The 13,050-nt window shown below is 47.0% G+C and overlaps 1 protein-coding gene across 2 annotated transcripts in view; it reads right to left on the reverse strand.

Annotated features, from left to right (window-relative positions):
• Positions 1 to 13,050, reverse strand: part of LOC129821073 (unconventional myosin-XVI-like) — a 221,471-nt gene that overhangs the window by 149,767 nt on the left and 58,654 nt on the right. The window lies entirely within an intron of this gene.

Below are 13,050 nucleotides of genomic sequence, written 5' to 3' on the forward strand. Positions count from 1 at the left end.
AGCGCCTGTTAGCGTTAACCACACAGCAGAAGGACCTGTGTGTGTTTTTATGGGACATTATTGGGCGTGACTCAACAGAGGTCAGAAGTAAAAAGCTACAGTTTGTATTGACCCTCAGGGCAGTCAGACAGAGAATTGCTGTTTGCTGGACTATATTGTGGATTTTCTGTTTTTTATTCTATTGGATCATGTCAACACTTTCCAGCGTTCTCTATTGGTCCATACGTCAACACCACCCAATGTTCCATTTTCCTATTGGTCCATACGTCACCACCACCCAATGTTCCATTTTCCTATTGGTCCAAGTATCAACACTGTTCTCTGGCCTGCTCTACTAGTGGTCCATTTGCCAACCCTAGCCACTGTCCTGTTCTACTATTGATAAACAGGTACTATTCAGTGTTAGTCTGGCTGACACCAGCTCTCAAAGTTGATGTGTAGTCACGTGGGTGACATGCTGATTCAGTGTTGCTGTGGTCCATTATACTGTATCTCTACACTTTAAGACCATGTCTTCTCCATCCCATATACACCAACCGCCCAGCTCATATCCAGTCAGAAAAACCAATAATCTCCCTTCATTATTAACATGCTTATCAGTCCTACTAAGACAGAGAGTGGTTTGGCAGCAAAATACGTTATTGCTCTTTTGCCATGCATTAGCGTGTTCATCTGTGTGCTCTGTTTCATCGGGCTGTTTGGCTCTGAAGAGACAGAGGGAGAGTGGGCGAGAAAGAGAGAGAAACAACCGGCTGTCATTTTGGGGAAAACAGCAAAACAGCTGTGGGAGACATAAGTGGAGTTTCCATGGCAACCAGATGGGAGCCGTTGTGGAAATGTAGAGAAAAGAAAGAAGAAGTGGAGGGAGAGAGAGAGAGAGCTGGAGAGAAGAGGAGGGAGGGAGGAATAATGACATTTAGGGAGAGAGAGCGAGAAAGAGCGAGAGCGAGAGCAAGGGGGAGAGCAAGAGGGAGAGCGAGAGAGTCCAGTAGGGTTTACCACATCACTAGATGTTCTCAGTCAATTCCAGACCTTCCCTACAGTCTTAGTCTTTCATCCACTCTTCTTCACAGTAAACTATGACTCTATCCTCCCCATCAGCATATTCCACTCTTCAGCCCTCCAAAAGATTACCACATACTGGCTGTCATACAGTCCCTTCTCTGCAGCCAAACTCTTACCAGATGCAACCAGAATGCAAACACTGAATGGAATGCAGTATGAATCCAAATGCCAGAGTTGAATAGTTTTCTGATGACTCGACAGTCTCCCAATCAGTTAGATGCAGAGTCAGATCAGACATAGAGACACATTTCTGTGGATGTAGACACTAAGTCAGACTCATTCCAGTCAGGGGGACATGTCTCCACTCATTCCAGTCAGGGGAACATGTCTCCACTCATTCCAGTCAGGGGAACATGTCTCCACTCATTCCAGTCAGGGGAACATGTCTCCACTCATTCCAGTCAGGGGGACATGTCTCCACTCATTCCAGTCAGGGGAACATGTCTCCACTCATTCCAGTCAGGGGAACATGTCTCCACTCATTCCAGTCAGGGGGACATGTCTCCACTCATTCCAGTCAGGGGGACATGTCTCCACTCATTCCAGTCAGGGGGACATGTCTCCACTCATTCCAGTCAGGGGAACATGTCTCCACTCATTCCAGTCAGGGGAACATGTCTCCACTCATTCCAGTCAGGGGGACATGTCTCCACTCATTCCAGTAAGGGGGACATGTCTCCACTCATTCCAGTCAGGGGGACATGTCTCCACTCAATCCAGTCAGGGGGACATGTCTCCACTCATTCCAGTCAGGGGGACATGTCTCCACTCATTCCAGTCAGGGGAAAATGTCTCCACTCATTCCAGTCAGGGGGACATGTCTCCACTCATTCCAGTCAGGGGGACATGTCTCCACTCATTCCAGTCAGGGGAACAGTACTCCACTCATTCCAGTCAGGGGAACATGTCTCCACTCATTCCAGTCAGAGGAACATGTCTCCACTCATTCCAGTCAGGGGGACATGTCTCCACTCATTCCAGTCAGGGGAACATGTCTCCACTCATTCCAGTCAGGGGGACATGTCTCCACTCATTCCAGTCAGGGGAACATGTCTCCACTCATTCCAGTCAGGGGGACATGTCTCCACTCATTCCAGTCAGGGTAACATGTCTCCACTCATTCCAGTCAGGGGGACATGTCTCCACTCATTCCAGTCAGGGGGACATGTCTCCACTCATTCCAGTCAGGGGAAAATGTCTCCACTCATTCCAGTCAGGGGGACATGTCTCCACTCATTCCAGTCAGGGGGACATGTCTCCACTCATTCCAGTCAGGGGAACATGTCTCCACTCATTCCAGTCAGGGGAACATGTCTCCACTCATTCCAGTCAGGGGAACATGTCTCCACTCATTCCAGTCAGGGGAACAGTACTCCACTCATTCCAGTCAGGGGAACATGTCTCCACTCATTCCAGTCAGGGGGACATGTCTCCACTCATTCCAGTCAGGGGAACATGTCTCCACTCATTCCAGTCAGGGGAACATGTCTCCACTCATTCCAGTCAGGGGGACATGTCTCCACTCATTCCAGTCAGGGCGACATGTCTCCACTCATTCCAGTCAGGGGAACATGTCTCCACTCATTCCTATCAGGGGGACATGTCTCCACTCATTCCAGTCAGGGGGACATGTCTCCACTCATTCCAGTCAGGCGGACTGTCTTGTACTATAGGTCGGCAGGTAGCCTAGCGGTTAAGAGTGTTGGGCCGGTAACCGAAAGGTCGCTGGTTTAAATCCCCGGGCAGACTAGGTGAAAAATCTGTCTATGTGCCCTTGAGCAAGTTATTTAACCCTAATTGCTCCTGTAAGTTGCTCTGGATAGGAGCATCTATAAATGACTAAAACGTAAATGTAAAAATGTGTCAGACCTGGCAGAGGCCCTCCAGTCTCCACAACATTAGCGAGCCACTGGTGTACAATTACAGTATGTTCAACTACAGCCCTGAGAGCTATGTCAGCTGACTTAATGATAAGTATACAGCTATACTGTAGCTCTGCCTCTAGGGAGAGGGGAAGAGGGACTGGAACATAGTGGGTGTATCTAGGCTGCTCCATGTTGGGGAATTTGTTAGATTACTTGTTAGATATTACTGCACTTTCGGAACTAGAAGCACAAGCATTTCGCTACATTCACATTAACAGTTGCTAACCATGTGTATGTGACCAAAAACATCTGCTAACCATGTGTATGTGACCAAAAACATCTGCTAACCATGTGTATGTGGCCAATAACATTTGATTTGATTTAATATGAGGATGGGATCCAAATACACTTTAATTCCCACTCAATCCATCTCTGTCTTATATGGAGGAGGAGAGGAAGAGGAGAGAGTAGGAGGAGAGTAGCGAGAGAGTAGGAGGAGAGTAGCGAGAGAGGAGGAGGAGAGTAAGAGGAGAGTGGTGAGAGAGGAGGAGGAGGAGAGTAGTGAGAGAGGAGGAGGAGAGTAAGAGGAGGAGAGTAGCGAGAGAGGAGGAGGAGAGTAAGAGGAGGGTAGTGAGAGAGGAGGAGGAGGAGAGTAGCGAGAGAGTAGGAGGAGGAGAGTAGCAAGAGAGGAGGAGGAGAGTAAGAGGAGAGTAGTGAGAGAGGAGGAGGAGGAGAGTAGTGAGAGAGGAGGAGGAGAGTAAGAGGAGAGTGGTGAGAGAGGAGGAGGAGGAGAGTAGTGAGAGAGGAGGAGGAGAGTAAGAGGAGAGTGGTGAGAGAGGAGGAGAGTAGTGAGAGAGGAGGAGAGTAAGAGGAGAGTGGTGAGAGAGGAGGAGGAGGAGAGTAGTGAGAGAGGAGGAGGAGAGTAAGAGGAGAGTGGTGAGAGAGGAGGAGGAGGAGAGTAGTGAGAGAGGAGGAGGAGAGTAAGAGGAGAGTGGTGAGAGAGGAGGAGGAGAGTAGTGAGAGAGGAGGTGGAGAGTAGTGAGAGAGGAGGAGGAGAGTAGTGAGAGAGGAGGAGGAGAGTAGTGAGAGAGGAGGAGGAGAGTAAGAGGAGAGTGGTGAGAGAGGAGGAGGAGGAGAGTAGTGAGAGAGGAGGAGGAGAATAGGGCATTGCACATACCCCAGTTTGGGAATAGAGTGTTAGAGTTTTAGCAACCAGGAAATGGTGGAGCGATTCATGCATAGTGCATCTTTAAGAAATTAAATCTAAATTACATTTGCACTGAGCAAATCTAACAAAAAATGAGTTCAAGTATTTATTTTCCTTATCCCTACACTCCTCATGTTGTTCAAGTGCTGTATCCGGCTAAATTCACACGTTGGTTAGATGCAGGTAAAAACATTGATCTGTTCCTTGTTTGGGAAACAGATCAAGGTTCACAGAGAGTCAGTCATTGCCTTTTGTTTGAGAGACAGATTGCTGGTTTCTCTCTTTCTCTTTCTCTCTCATTACATCAATAGAGAGGTTTTGGCCCAATGTCACAGCACGACCAGAACCTTTCATTACAAAGACCCCTGGGAAAGGGATCGATGTGTGGCAGTGACAACCAGCCAGCTTCTAGCTCTGACAGACAGAGAACTGTACCAGAGCTGTGTGGGGGGTGAGGACGATCTTCTAGATGGACAATAATAAAGCTAGCTGTATGTACCCCATGTTTTCAAGCTGCAGGCTGAGGTTTATTGTAATTAATCTTGTCCTAGAAGCAGAACTGGGCGGTTTCCGCTAGATGGGCCAGCTGCAAAGTCAAAATTGTCTGTATTGTAAAATTCATGAACACAACAATTTGCTTAATTTAAGGTTAGGGTTAGGCATTAGGGTTAGCAGTGTGGGTAAGGTTCGGGCTAGGTAAAAAAAAAAAAATGTCTATTCACCTTTATTTAACCAGGTAGGCTAGTTGAGAAGAAGTTCTCATTTACAACTGCTACCTGGCCAAGATATAGCAAAGCAGTTTGACACATACAACAACACAGAGTTACACATGGAATAAACAAAACATACAGTCAATAATACAGTTGAAGATAATCTATATACAGTGAGTGCAAATGAAGTAAGAAAAGGGAGGTAAGGCAATAAATAGGCCATGGTGACAAAGTAATAACAATATACCAATTAGACACTGGAGTGATTGATGTGCAGAAGATGAATGTGCAAGTGGAGACACTGGGGTGCAAAGGAGCAAGATAAATAAATACAGTATGGGGATGTGGTAGTTGGATGGGCTATTTACAGATGGGCTATGTACAGGTGCAGTGATCTGTGAGCTGCTCTAACAGCTGGTGCATAAAGCTAGTGAGGGAGATATGAGTCTCCAGCTTCAGTGATTTTTGCAGTTCGTTACAGTCATTGGCAAGCAGAGAACTGGAAGGAGAGGCTGCCAAAAGAGGAATTGGCTTTGGGGGTGACTAGTGAGATATACCTGCTGGAGCCTGTGCTACGGGTGGGTGCTGCTATGGTGACCAGTGAGCTGAGATAAGGCAGGGCTTTACCTAAGAGAGACTTGTAGATGACCTGGAACAGTGGGTTTGGCAATGAGTATGAAGCGAGGGTCAGCCAACGAGAGCATACAGGTCGCAGTGGTGGGTAGTATATGGGGCTTTGGTGACAAAACGGATGGCACTGCGATAGACTACATCCAATTTGTTGAGTACGGTTTTGGAGGCTATATTGTAAATGACATCGCCGAAGTCGAGGATTGGTAGGATGGTCAGTTTTACTAGGGTGTGTTTGGCAGCATGAGTGAAGGATGCTTTGTTGCGAAATAGGAAGCCGATTCTAGATTTAATTTTGGATTGGAGATGCTTAATGTGAGTCTGGAAGGAGAGTTTACAGTCTAGCCAGACACCTAGGTATTTGTAGTTGTCCACATATTCTAAGTCAGAACCATCCAGAGTAGTGATGCTGGACGGGCGGGCGGGTGCAGGCAGCGATCAGTTGAAGAGCATGCATTTAGTTTTACTTGCATTTAAGAGCAGTTGGAGGCCGCGGAAGGAGAGTTGTATGGCATTGAAGATCATCTGGAGGTTAGTTAACACAGTGTCCAAAGAAGGGCCAGAAGTATACAGAATGGTATCGTCTGCGTAGAGGTGGATCAGAGACTCACCAGCAGCAAGAGCGACATCATGAATGTATACAGAGAAGAGAGTCGGCCCGAGAATTGAACCCTGTGGCACCCCGTTAGAGACTGCCAGAGGTCCGGACAACAGGCTGTCCAATTTGACACACTGAACTCTATCAGAGAAGCAGTTGGTGAACCAGGTGAGGCAGTAATTTGAGAAATCAGGCTCTTTAGTCTGCCGATTAGAATGTGGTGATTGACAGAGTCGAAAGCCTTAGCCAGGTCGATGAAAACGGCTGCACAGTAATGTTTCTTATCGATGGCAGTTATGATATCGTTTAGGACCTTGAGCGTGGCTGAGGTGCACCCATGACCAGCTGTGAAACCAGATTGCATAACGGAGAAGGTATGGTGGGATTCGAAATAGTCGGGAATCTGTTTGTTAACTTGGCTTTCGAAGACCTTTGAAAGGCAGGGTAGGATAGATACAGGTCTGTAGCAGTTTGGGTCTGTGTTTCCCCCTTTGAAGAGGAGGATGATCCCGGCAGCTTACCAATCTTTTTCAATCTCAGACGGTACGAAAGAGAGTTTGAACAGGCTAGTAGTAGGGGTTGCAACAATTTCAGCAGATAATTTTAGAAAGAGAGGGTCCAGATTGTCTTGTTTAAAATCTGATTTTATGACTTTGTGGCTGTTCCCACTAGTGACCACTCTGCAGAGCTGTCTCTGGTACATGAGTCATCCTAATAAATGCCAACCTGACATGCAATTAGTGCAACTGTGAATGTAGGCTATTTGTCTTTACAAAGGTGTGTGTGGTGCTAAACTCTGAGGTGATGAAGACATGAATCCCTGACAGCGGATGCTATTAGTGCTTCTACCTCCTTCAATCTCAGAGAGCTGATTACAGACACAGTGGTACTGGTGCTAGACTACACACTGCATGTCTGTCTGTCTGTTTAGATCTATACCTGTTGATCAATAAAGGACAGAGTCAAGAGGAGGAGGAGAGGAGGGAGAGAGGAGGAGGAAGAGGAGGAGAGGATGGAGAGAGGAGGGAGAGAGGAGGGAGAGAGGAGGAGAGGAGGGAGAGAGGAGGAGAGGATGGAGAGAAGAGGGAGAGAGGAGGAGAGGAGGGAGAGAGGAGGGAGAGAGGAGGTAGAGAGGGAGAGAGGAGGAGGAGGAGGAGAGGATGGGGAGAAGAGGGAGAGAGGAGGGAGAGAGGAGGAGAGGAGAGAGAGAGGAGGAGGAGGAGGAGGAGAGGATGGAGAGAAGAGGGAGAGAGGAGGGAGAGAGGAGGATAGGAGGGAGAGAGGAGGAGGAGGAGGAGAGGATGGAGAGAAGAGGGAGAGAGGAGGGAGAGAGGAGGAGAGGAGAGAGAGAGGAGGAGGAGGAGGAGAGGATGGAGAGAAGAGGGAGAGAGGAGGGAGAGAGGAGGATAGGAGGGAGAGAGGAGGAGGAGGAGAGGATGGAGAGAAGAGGGAGAGAGGAGGAGAGGATGGAGAGAAGAGGGAGAGAGGAGGGAGAGAGGAGGAGAGGAGGGAGAGAAGAGAAGGAGGAGTGCGAGAGGAGCTAGAGAGGAGGAGGAGGAGAGGAGGGAGGGAGGGAAGAGGAGAGGAGGGAGAGATGATGAGGAAGAAGAGGGAGAGAGGGGGAGGAAAGTAGGGAGAGAGGAGGAGAGGTGAAGACAGGAGGAGAGTAGGGAGAGGGGAGAAGGAGGAGGATGAGAGAGGGTGATTTCCCTTCTTCAGATTGTGAAAGATATGTCACTCCTTCCCACATGTAATCACACTTGTCTTAATTAAGCGACAGGACGTCTCAGTTGAACGTGTAATGCTTGCACGGCACGACACCCACCCACACACTGATGCTGATGCTACTGTACAGTATTAGTGCAAACAATGAAAAAGAATTTCAACCATTATCAAACTCTGATATGATGTGTGATGAAATCTAACTAATAAATCAATGACAACACAATCACATAATGATGTCATCACGATGAATAAATCTGATATTAAAACATCTTCTTTGGGTTAGATCATATGGAGTAACAAAGGGTAGATGAGCTAATATTAAACAGGTGTCTATAGACATTGAGACACAAAGACTAGATTATGATTATCAGGTGTTAACTGCAGCTGCGGAGAGAGCCACTCTGTCATACCCAGGTAATATCTATACACTACATATACAAAAGTATGTGGACACCCCTTCAAATGAGTGTATTTCCCGTTGCTGACAGGTGTATAAAATCGAGCACACAACCCTGCAATCTCCATAGACAACCATTGGCAGTAGAATGGCCTTACTGAAGACTGACTTTCAATGTCACACTGTCATAGGATGCCACCTTTCCAACAAGTCAGTTCATCAAATGCCTGCCCTGCTAGAGCTGCCCCAGTCAACTGTAAGTGCTGTGATTGTGAAGTAGAACCGTCTAGGAGCAACAACGGCTCAGCCGCTAAGAGGAAGGCCACACAAACTCACAGAATGGGACCGGCAAATGCTTTACAGTCTGGCAGTCCGACGGACGAACCTGGGTTTGGTGGATGCCAGGAGAACACTACCTGCCCGAATGCATGGTGCCAACTGAAAAATTGGTTGGAAGAGGAATAGTGGTCTGTGGCTGTTTTTCATGGTTTAGTCTAGGCCCCTTAGTTACACTGAAGAGAAATGTTAACGCTACAACATACAATCCCATTCTGGTCGATTCTGTGCTTCCATCTTTGTGGCAGTTTGGGGAAGGCCCTTTCCTGTTTCAGCAGGACAATGTCCCCGTGCACAACGTGAGGTCCATACACAAATGGTTTGTCAAAATCGGTGTGGAAGAACTTGACTGGCCTGCACAAGAGCCCTGACCTTAACCCCATCGAGTACCTTTGGGATGCATTGGAATGCCAACTGCGAGCCAGGCCTAATCGCCTATAACTGTGCCCGCCCTCACTAATGCTCTTGTGGCTGAATGGAAGCAAGTCCCCACATCAATGTTCCAACATCTAGTGGAAAGCCTTCCCAGAAGAGTAGAGGCAGTTATAGCAGGAAAGGGGGGACCAACTCCATATTAATGCCCATGATTTAGGATGAGATGTTCAACGAGCACATACTTTTGGTCATGTAGTGTATCTCTCTACCAGACCCCATTCTAACCTCATATAAGAGAATACAAATCATTAGTATAGACTCAATCTCATCAGAGATATGATGCTTGCTGGGAATGTAACATCCAATATCAGCTCAATACAACAGCTATATACCAATCACACCCCAGCTTGGAATATTCCATATCATTCTGGAATGGTACAGTAACAACATGATGGGAATTGATTTGGGGTTCCATGCCTCTGAAGGGGAACAGATGCTCCGGTCACAGCCGTGCCTTCCACTGATGATGTTAAGAGATGACTTTAGAAAGGCAATTTCACCAAATGTCACTACGCATGCAAGTCCCCGTTTACATATGGCAGGGAGGAATCAGGCTGATAAATAGGGCTTCAGTCTGTCTTTGTCTCTTTTTCTTCTCATTCATTCCTCCCAGATGTTTCCTTGTCTTTGTTTCTCACTCTCTACTTATTTGATCTCATAGCCCTCTCTCCTCCCCTTTCACATTTTCCCCATTCAATCTCTTTACCGCGCTCCACATCACCTCCTCCCCTCGCTGTCCCTCTTTGTTTTCCTATCTGCTTCCATGTGATATTCTGCCAGTGATTGCTGATAAGGCGTGTGTGTGGGTGGGTGTTTTGTGCGGGTGTGAGTGTGTGTGTGTCGATCTCTTATTACCATCCTGCCTCGTCAGCAGAGTGTGTTTCTAGTCTATCTGTGAATCTGTGCCCAAAGCCAGCTCCATACTGACTAAGTTTAATTCAGATAGAGAAACAGACGGAGAGAGAGAAAGAGAGAGATGCCAAACACATACACTGCGTCCTTCAAATGTTAACGAGTCACGTTACAAGCTGTTGTTTTCTCAACTCTATTGGTTCAGTGGCCAATACTGTATCAATCAAGAACGAATGATGCCGAAAATTCAAAAATAAAAGTAATTACAGAGGGAGGTGGGGTGTTTATGACAAGGACCTAACACATCTAATGCAGAAGACATTCATACCACAGACACTGCACAGTCATGCATCATAATATCCCCATGGCTCGCTGTGGCTAGATAAACCGTTTGGACAGTCTATCGCTGTCATTTCATGGCTTTTCACTTCAATGAGAGATTCACCACCAGAAAAGGCATTCGCAAAATAAAGCAAAGTGAAAACCCAATCAGCTACATTCAACTATGAGTGTTGTATTTCTAACCATCATCTCCAGAACAGAGGAGCTGATCTCATCACTAAGAACAACAGGCTGAGCTGAGGTCCCTGTGGAATACCAAGCATATATTTGTTTTCTACACATCCTCCCACCTCCTCATGTTTTGCGCTGAGTCCAGTATTCCGGTTTTACAGGGTTTGGGAAGCTTGGCAAAAGCAAGCCCCCTAAATTACCTCCTCATATGCACCCCTAGGCCTTTCCACATGGGGTGTATTTACACATTTCATCCACTCCAAAAATGATTAAGGATTTTGCCAAGGATGAAATTCCAGAAATGTTCCCCGATCCCTCCTCGGAAGAAGCTGTCCTGAGGCGAACATGTTCCCTGCATATAAATGGATATGGAATGAAGTTGGATGGAGCCAGAAACATTCTGCAAAGCACTACTGTAAATTCCCACACAGTAATTGGCACAGACGAACAGAGACACATTGCCTCCAAGTAACACCACACAGACAGAATGACACTGTTTCTCTTAATAAGGAGTAGGTAGTCAACAGACCAAAGATGAACGTAGGAGCATCAAAGATACACTAATAGCAGCAACAACAAACATGCAATTCAGTCCAATGGAGTCCAATTAGACTATTCATCACGTAACCTTCTACACTGAATGTAGCCTATCCATGGAACATCCAGACTGCAGTACAACATCTTGTCCAACACCATAGAGATCCTTTTAAAATGACTATTCTTACTATTTCTAATTCCTTATTCTAACAACACTGAGCAACCTGGCCGTGAGTGTTCCAAGTCTAGTTAGTCAGACCTCTGGTTGGCAGATGACTATACCCACCATAACGACAGCCAGTCTTGTGCCAGTCTTCTATCATGCTGTTGAAATGGTGATTAGGCTTTCTAGTCGGGGGTAAACAGTGGCGATTCATGTCCAGTCAAAGGGCAGGTTTCTGTTGAGCAGTGGCATGGGCACACCAGCTGCTCTCAAGGACCCCAACTGAAGCTCATTGGCAGCCAAAGGAGGGAGATTAGCATAGTAACCTGCAATGGCTGCTGGGAGGTCAGACAGGGCAGCTGGGAAAACGGCTGGCAATTCAAGAGCATGGGTGGATAGAGAGATAAGGGAGGGATGGAGAGAAAGGGTAGTCACAGAAAGAGGAAGAAAGAGAGAGAGAGATGAAGAAAGAGAGAGAATGATTAAGGGAAATGAAGTAGAGAGAGAAGAGAGAGAAAGAGGAAGAGAGGAGGCCATAGTGAGATAAATGTGTTTCTATAGCAAACGCAGCAAGTCTCCCCTGAGCCTCATGGAGTATTCAGTAGTAATGATACTTCATGAAGACATACAGTGTGTTTGACTGCAGTTCTGTGTATATGGGCCTGTGGCTTTAATGGTAGTCTCTAACTCTCCCTCAGATCCCTGCCTGATTTAGAGTCAGGCTCAAAAGAGCTCCCTCTCTCCCCTCTGAGGCCTCGGCAGAATCCCTAATAAGGAAACTCTTAGTGGTTAGAATGGGGGGTTCCAGACACACACAGACATACAAGCACGGAGACACGCGCACGAATACACACACACAGTCACACGCACAGACACACACAGACACACACCAGGCAAAAAGTAAATCTGCCCAACTGTCCTGGAGAGTTAGACTACAGTCAGAATACCGGTACTGCTAATCCTCGCTGCAAAGTCTCAGGCAGAAACAGTGTGTGTGTGTCTGTCTGTCTGTCTGTCTGTCTGTCTGTCTGTCTGTCTGTCTGTCTGTCTGTCTGTCTGTCTGTCTGTCTGAAGGAGTTAGTGTCCTGACTAGCCTGTGTGAAGAATGAGCTAATACTGTAAAGCAAATGGCCACTCCTCACCCTTAACACATCCATCTGCCATTTCCCAGCTGCTGAACACACACACACACACACACACACACACACAGAGACACACACAGAGACACACACACAGAGACACACACACAGAGACACACACACAGAGACACACACACAGAGACACACACACAGAGACACACACATAGACACACACACAGAGACACACACACAGAGACACACACATAGACACACACAAAGAGACACACACACAGAGACACACACACAGAGACACACACACACACACACACACACACACACACACACACACAGAGACACACACACAGAGACACACACAGAGACACACATACACACACACAAACACAGATACACACACACACACACACTCACTCACTCTCAGCAGAATACTGATTAGCAACTGAATCTCGGGAGAGCGAATTAAGAGAATATTGAAGGAGGAACAGAATACAAAGAGAGAGAGAGAGAGAGAGAGAGAGAGAGAGAGAGAGAGAGAGAGAGAGAGAGAGAGAGAGAGAGAGAGAGAGAGAGAGAGAGGAGAGAGAGAGAGAGGAGAGAGAGAGAGAGAGAGAGAGAGAGAGGAGAGAGAGAGAGAGAGAGGAGAGAGAGAGAGAGAGAGAGAGAGAGAGAGAGAGAGAGAGAGAGAGAGAGAGAGAGAGAGAGAGAGAGAGAGAGAGATGATGATGATGACGCTACGAGGTCTGTTTCATTGTTGTAGGTATGTACTGTAGGGATGGGTGAGGAGAGTTAACCCAAACCATGCAGACTAGACAATTGTCTGTCTGTGTGTGTGTTTGAAAGGGTCCCCCGCCTTGCAGAGAATGATGTAAGTGCAGAGACAATAGGTCTCATGTAGCCAGTGCTACTCAGTGCTACTCAGT

Source organism: Salvelinus fontinalis, chromosome 23 (assembly GCF_029448725.1).
Source record: "Salvelinus fontinalis isolate EN_2023a chromosome 23, ASM2944872v1, whole genome shotgun sequence".
In the NCBI taxonomy this organism is placed as follows: domain Eukaryota; kingdom Metazoa; phylum Chordata; class Actinopteri; order Salmoniformes; family Salmonidae; genus Salvelinus; species Salvelinus fontinalis.